We start from the raw sequence: 7,102 nt of genomic DNA on the forward strand, positions 1-7,102 counted from the left end.
TAAAACACAGGGAAATGGTGTCTCCAGAAAACAAAACTGGCATTTGGAGTTGGCTAGAGTGTGCCCAAGCCTCTGCCAGCCTCAGCTCCGTGAATGTCAGCCCGAGCAGGTGGTCGAGGCGCAGCCACGGCTCGGGGCCTTGTAGGGGAATCAGGAGGACAGTTGCTTTTTGTCCTTGAATACTTTTCCTTAAAAGTTCACTCTAGACAGAAAAACGAAGCTGCATGTGCCTGTGGTGAGGAGCAGTGCTGGGATACAGGAAACCTTGCAGTGTGGGGCATTCAATGGTTTAGGGAAGGACTCCTTCCCTCCCACTCTTCCCCCACGTAGGGAGTGCTGCCCTTTGGGGCTGGAACCATCTCAGGAGCCCTTGCAGGAGCTTTGGGACAGGGCTTTGATCTGTTGGATGTTTCCAAGTGCTTCCTTGGTGTTACTAAAACAGCATTGCAGGATGCAGCTCCGTTAATAATCAATAATTCCAGAGTGAAGGAGTTTGCTTACATGCAAAAACCTACGTGCAAAAACCTACATGCAAAAACATGCTAAACTCTGCTCACACATCTCCAGCTGTTCCCTGCTGCAGCTCTCCAGGCACAGAATCACAGAATGGTTTTCATGGAAAGGGACCTTAAACTCACCTCATTCCTCCCTCTGCCATGGGCAGGGACACCTTCCACTAACTCAGCTTGCTCCAAACCCCTCCCAGCCTGGCCTTGGACACTGCCAGGGATCCAGGGACACCCACAGCTTCTCTGGGCACCCTGTGCCAGGGCCTCTCCATCCTCCCAGGGAACAATTCCTGCCCAGTATCCCACCCAGCCCTGCCCTCTGGCAGTGGGAGCCATTCCCTGTGTCCTGTCCCTCCATCCCTTGTCCCCAGTCCCTCTCCAGCTCTCCTGGAGCCCCTTCAGGCCCTGGCAGGGGCTCTGAGCTCTCCCTGGATCCTTCTCTTCCCCAGTGAATTCCCCCAGCTCTCCCAGCCTGGCTCCAGAGCAGAGGGGCTCCAGCCCTTGGAGAATCTCTATGGTTTCCTCTGAACTGGCTCCAGCAGCTCCATATTCTCCTTGTGCTGGGGCCCCTGTCTGGAGGCAGCTCTGCAGGTGGGATGTCACTGTGGAAGTTAATCTTCCCCCATCTTCCAGTCCCTGTATCTTCCCTGCCATCAGCTGAAGACTGGATCTTACCCATTGAAGGGAATCACTGTTGTTCATTCCTCCTGGAGCACACAGTCCCACATCAGCAGGGCTCTGGTGACTCCCAGCTGTGTCCCTGAAGCAGTGGGACAGCACAGGTAGTTACAGCCTGTGTGTTCTCCTGAAAGCTTGGATCAGCTTCCTGTGGCTTGGGTTAGTTTTCATCCAGAACCTTTCCCTGACCTGGCTCCCCCCATTGCCATCAGGTGATGAGGGTGGGAGGGGAATTATCTGTGGGGCAGGGACCCCAAGGACCTTTTGTTTTGGCACAAACCTCCACATTGACCAGGCTCAAGAGGAGCCAGAACCTGTAGCACAGCACAAAAATCCCCTGGAAACAATTTGGTGTTATTCCACGGCAAATCAGTGCATGCTTCAGCACCTGGGAGATGCTGGCAAGCAGGACATTCAGGCACAGCTGAGTTGCCTGTACAATCAAATATTTCCCATTCCTGATGGTTGTTACCTGGTTTCTCTGCAGAAGCACTGGAATTACACTGAAATAAAAAAGAAATCAGGCCAGTTGCCTGACACCGTGTTCTTTCTATTTTCAAAGATCTGCACAGAGAGTTTAACTGGAAACCTTGGAGCAGGAATATTAAAAAAAAACCCAACTCCCAGTTTTTCTGTACATTTTAGCTAAGGCCAGATGGGCTCATCCAAATATACTTTGCTGCATGCGTGAATTTTGGGGAAGCTTTTTGTGCTTTAAAGCTTTTGGTGACTTGGAATTCTGACCCACAGTCAACTCACAGAGTTTCTGTAAAGGAGATCCAAGGATTTGACATGGATGTGTCAATTTTCTGCTTTTAAAAAAGACGTCAGCTTGCAAGTAAACTTGCCATGGCAGTGGTGTGTTGGAGGGCCATTACCTACTTATTTCCAAAAATTATTTAGCCGACTGGCTGGCCGCCTTTCCTTTTTCCCAGGCTCTTGGAGAGAAAGTAAGAGCTGAGCTACTTGGCTACAAGAGATTTTCTCCTCTGGAATTGGCAGCTGCTCATTCCGGAAGAGCAGCAGCATATTTGGCCACTGATTGCAAAAGAAAAGGGAAAACCATTATTTTTTCATTTTGCTTTTTTAACTCTCCGGTGGGAGACATTGACTGTATTTGGGTGACCCTCGTTGCTACAGCATTGCTAAGGCTTCCCTATTCCTTAAAAGCTAAAAAATTAGGATATTCAGTTCTTAAAAATGCATATATTCCCCTTGGCTGGGCTCAGAGCGAGCGGGTGCCAAGTGTCTCATTGTGTCAGGCCTTACACAGCAGCACATTCAACGTCACGGCTTCATGAGTCAGGGTTTTCTGCCTGAAAAGGATCACGTCAAGAAAAACCAGGACAAAAATTCCCTGAAGCCCAGCAACAGAGCGTGCTGTGTAAGAATCTGTGTTGGGAAGATGTGAGAGTCAGATCTGTGCATCCTTCCACGGCGGACGAAGGCGGGGTGGCGCTCAGCGAGGCTCCGTGACCCGAGTGCTGTGCTAATGGCTCCAGGAGGAGCTCAGCCCGGCCAGACCTGTGCCTGTGCTGATGTCAGGGCGCCTCTGAAGCCGCCCCGTGCTCCTGCTCAGACCTGCCGAGCCGCGGAGCTCCGGGCGCTGGGTGTGTTACATCACAGGGGCTCTGCTGCTGTCACCGTGTGCATCACCGGGGCAGGAAATGCTGCCCCGTGGGCAGGCTGGGGTTTTTCTGCTATTTCCTCTGCTTTCCGTTAGAAATTCCATTAATCCATCAGCGCCTATTGCATCCACGGGTCACAAGGTGCTTTGTAAAGGAGGTTAAACGTCTCATGTAGGGAGGGACAGGACACAGGGAATGGTTTCCCACTGCCACAGGGCAGGGTTAGGCGGGATAATGGGCAGAAAATCCTCACTGTAAGGGTGGGGAGGCCCTGGCACAGGGTGCCCAGAGCAGCTGTGGGTGTCCCTGGATCCCTGGCAGTGCCCAAGGCCAGGCTGGATAGGGTTTGGAGCAATCTGAGCTAGTGGAAGGTGTCCCTGCCCATAGAAGGAGCTGAAAGAGGATCAGTTTAAGGTCCCTTCCAACCCTAATTATTCTACAATTCTATGATCTTTATGCCCATTATAAAGAGGGAGAAGCTGAGATTCAAAGGGGCAGTGACTCTGCTGAGGTCACAACTCTGCCAGCCAGAAGTGATTTGACAGAGCTCAGTTCTTCAAGGTGCTCTCAGCAGATGCTTCTCTGCAGTTTCTGGTGTTGTGTAGGTTTCTGGGAGGAATCTGTTAGTCTGGAATATCACTGGACAGCCTTGTGAAGCAGGACTTAGGGAAATTAATTTTCCCTAAACTCAGCGCTCTGCTGGGGGCCATCGCTTTCTCCTGTGATCTGCACCTTAGTGGTGACATTTGGCAGTTGAGGGAGGCATCAAAGAGAGGTGCCTGTGGAGGGATGCTGCTGAAGCTGAAACCCTTTCTGTTGGTGCACCCACTCCAACGTGAGGTGTTTGACAGCTCTGACTGAAGGCCAACGGCCTTAAACTCCGTATTTGGTTGATGAGGGGAGATCAGCTCTTTCCCAGGGTGATTCAGAGTAGAGACATACTCTCCTTTTGAATCACTGAAGGAAGCCTTTCATGTCTCTCTGTTATCTGCAGAGGGACATCTTCCCGCTAACACTGGACTTTGAATGAGCTGCTGTGGATCCCCCCTGCATCCCACTGGTCTTGACCAGCAAAGCCACTGGACTTGCTCCTGTGCCCTTGTGGGGGATGATCAGAAGTCCTGCTCTGGCACTTTATTTTATGTCTCACTGATGAGGCTTTGCACCTTCCTCTGGAGCATCTGTTGGGAGTTAGTGCTGGAGGCAGAGATGGGCTGGATGGGCTTTGGGTCTGATCTGGCCATTCCTGCCTTCCTTTGATCTAGAATAATGTTTAGCCATTGCTTACTGCTGCAGGAAGGATTTTGCTGGTTTCAGTATTTCTGCAGATTTTTTGAGAAACAAAGAGTCACTTTCTTTGGTTTTAGTGAGTCTGGAGATTAGCACTGATCCCCATGAATCCTGCAGTGTGTGCAGCATTCCTGGGAGTTGTGTATGGAGGGACCCCCTGGGTAAGCACAGCCTGCCTTGGGTGGACATGAGAGAAGGTGGTTTGGTGTATGACAGTGGAGCAAAGATGGAATGAGATGGGAATCACTGAGGGGCTGAGATTTGGGTTATTATGTTCAGGTGGTTTTACTGTCTATTTCCAGTTCCTCTGAAGCTTGGTTTTCTGCTGAAAAATCTAAACCAGGAAGATTTGTGTGAGGACACACTGAATTGGGGGACTGTGGTATTTTCTGAAGAAGAGAACAGGTGAAGGAGGGTGATAAAATTCCCCTGGCTCCAGGCTCTGCTTCCAGGACATGGCGAGGGCAGCACTGGCCTCCTCAAGCCAAGGCAGGAGGGAAAAACTTCATTCCTGGGAGCCCACCTGCTCTCCTGCTGCTGCTCCCTCAGCCAAGGAACATTCCTTTGCTCAGGAAAGCAGGAGCTCTGTGCCAGGCACTCTCCCCACCTGCGTGGGCCGGGAGGAAGAGGAGGCCAGACACAGCAGCTGCCCCTCGCCAGGCAGGAGCTTACGGGGAAAGCTGGATCCCTTCTGAGTAACAGCAAATTCCTAAGCCAAGCAAGGGTGCAGATTCCCTTTGCTAGGAGCAAGGCAAGTCTGTTCTTGGTGGGAAGTTCCTTCTCAGAGGCTCACCTGGGGAAGGAGGGGGATATGGGAACAGCCAGGCTGCGTGGGACTGCTCTGTGATGGGACAGGGAGCAGTGGAGTGATTTCCCTGCAATGTCGGCATGTCTCGCCCGTGAACATGAATGAACAAAGGTGGGGGAGGACCTTGGGTTTCCCCTTGCCCAAGGTGCTCTGATTCCTGGTGCTTTCCCACTGAGACTCAAAGAGAAGCTGCCTTGCCCCTCTCCATCCTCTTCCCAGTGTGGCACACAGCTGGGAAGATCCTCACGGATCCAGGGACTCGGCTGTCTCCTGCATCAAGGGTGGGCAGCATCAAACAGCCTCCTCTGCTCTTTAATAGTTTGGGTTGAAGGTGACATTAAAGCCCATCCCATTCCACCCCCTGCCACAGACAGGGACACTTCCCACTGTCCCAGGCTGCTCCAAGCCCCAGTGTCCAACCTGGCCTTGGACACTTCCAGGGATCCAGGGGCAGCCACAGCTTCTCTGGGCACCCTGTGCCAGGGCCTGCCCACCCTTACAGTGAGGATTTTCTTCCCAATATCCCACCTAACCTTGTCCTCTGGCAGTAGGAAGCCATTCTCTATTCTCCTGTCAGCCCTGTAAAAGTTGTTCTTGTAAGTTCCATTTAATGACTGCGAGGCTAGATTAGGGTGACAATTAGGTCACTCCAAAGGTTTCTCTTTTCCACGATGAACAATCCTTTCCTCACAGCAGAGGGGCCTCCTCTGGACTTGCTCCAGCAGCTCCAGGTCCTTCCTGTGCTGGGCCTCAGGGCTGGGGCAGCTCTGCAGCTGGGGTCTCACCTGAGTGGGGCAAGAGGGGCAGAATCCCCCAGCCCCCCTCACTGCCCATGCTGAGGGATCAGCCCAGAGCATGGGGGGTTTCTGGATCCCAGTGGCCAGCTCTCACCCACCAGCACCCCAAAGTCCTTCTCCTCAGAGCTGCTCTTGATCCCTTCATCCCCAGCCTGAACTGATCCCGGGGGTTGCCCCAACCCAAGTGCAGCACTTGTTCCTGTTACACCAGGTGAGATCCCCACGGACCCACTGCCTGAGCTTGCCCAGGTCCCTCTGGATGGCCCTGTCCTTTGGGTGTGTCACTGCACCCTCAGCTCGGTGTCATCTGCACAGCTGCTGAGCCCTCCATCCCCTCCCCTACATTATCAATGCAGATACTAATAACTCTGGTCCCAGTGTGGTCCCCAAAAGCAGCTGCAGTTGGGACTGAGAGATGCTCCAGCGAACTGCAGGATTCCACACAGTGCCTCCCTCCTGCCCTTCACCTCAGGGCTGCCCCATGATGGGCCAAATTCCTGGGCTGCAGACCAGGCTGAGCACCTGAAGGCTCCGTGTGCCAGCCCCAGCTGGTGGGCAGGTCTGGCTCTCTCCCAGCACACGGCACCGGGAGCTGCGGGCTGACCCCGCGGGGTGCGCCAGCCTCTGGCACCCAGCTCGTCCCGGCGGGAATGGCCACCGGCCAGGATTTCAGGCTGGGATGGAGCCTGTCCCTCCCTGCCAGCTGCCTGCAGTGCCCCGAGGCAGCGGCTTCGCAATTCCGAGCAGAGGAAGTGGCAGCCGCACGTCGGGCCGCTGCTGGCAGCGCCGCGGGTCACTGCCAGCCCGGCCGGCCGCGCTTCCTTCCCCTGCGGCTCCCGGGAAGGGAAGCTGCCCAGCAAAGCGCCCATCAGCAAAAAGGCTGCGGGTGCCGCAGGGACACCCAGCTGCCTTTTGGTTCCGCGCCCAAGGAACTTGGCAGGAATTGCGCCAGAAGAGTGGAATAGCAGAGCTGGGAGAGCCGGGGGGTTTGGGAGATATAAACAGGATGAATCCAGCCGCGGGGCTGGGGACAGTTGCTACCTCAGGTTATTTTTTGGAGGTGTTTGGATATTTCTAGGGAACTGCCCTGCCTGTGTTTTCTGCCCAGCTGGCTCTCTCCTCCCCTGTGGTTATGGAAAGATGTTTTTCAGCCAGAAGTGCTTCGGCTCCGCAGCGCTCCCCCGAGCCGTGTGACACTGCCTCCAGCGCTGGGATCGGCGCTCAGCGCTTTCCCACAATAGGCCGGACACCGCTGTGAGGACGCCAAAAACCTCCTGGCTCCAGAAGGGATTTAGCCCAGCAAAGCCTTTCTGCTGCCTGAATTCAACCCCTCATCCTGCAGTGTCCCAGCCACTCTTGCTTCCATCTCCTCTCAGCTGAGCTGCTCGCACA

Source organism: Oenanthe melanoleuca, chromosome 15 (genome assembly GCF_029582105.1).
Source record: "Oenanthe melanoleuca isolate GR-GAL-2019-014 chromosome 15, OMel1.0, whole genome shotgun sequence".
In the NCBI taxonomy this organism is placed as follows: Eukaryota; Metazoa; Chordata; class Aves; order Passeriformes; family Muscicapidae; genus Oenanthe; species Oenanthe melanoleuca.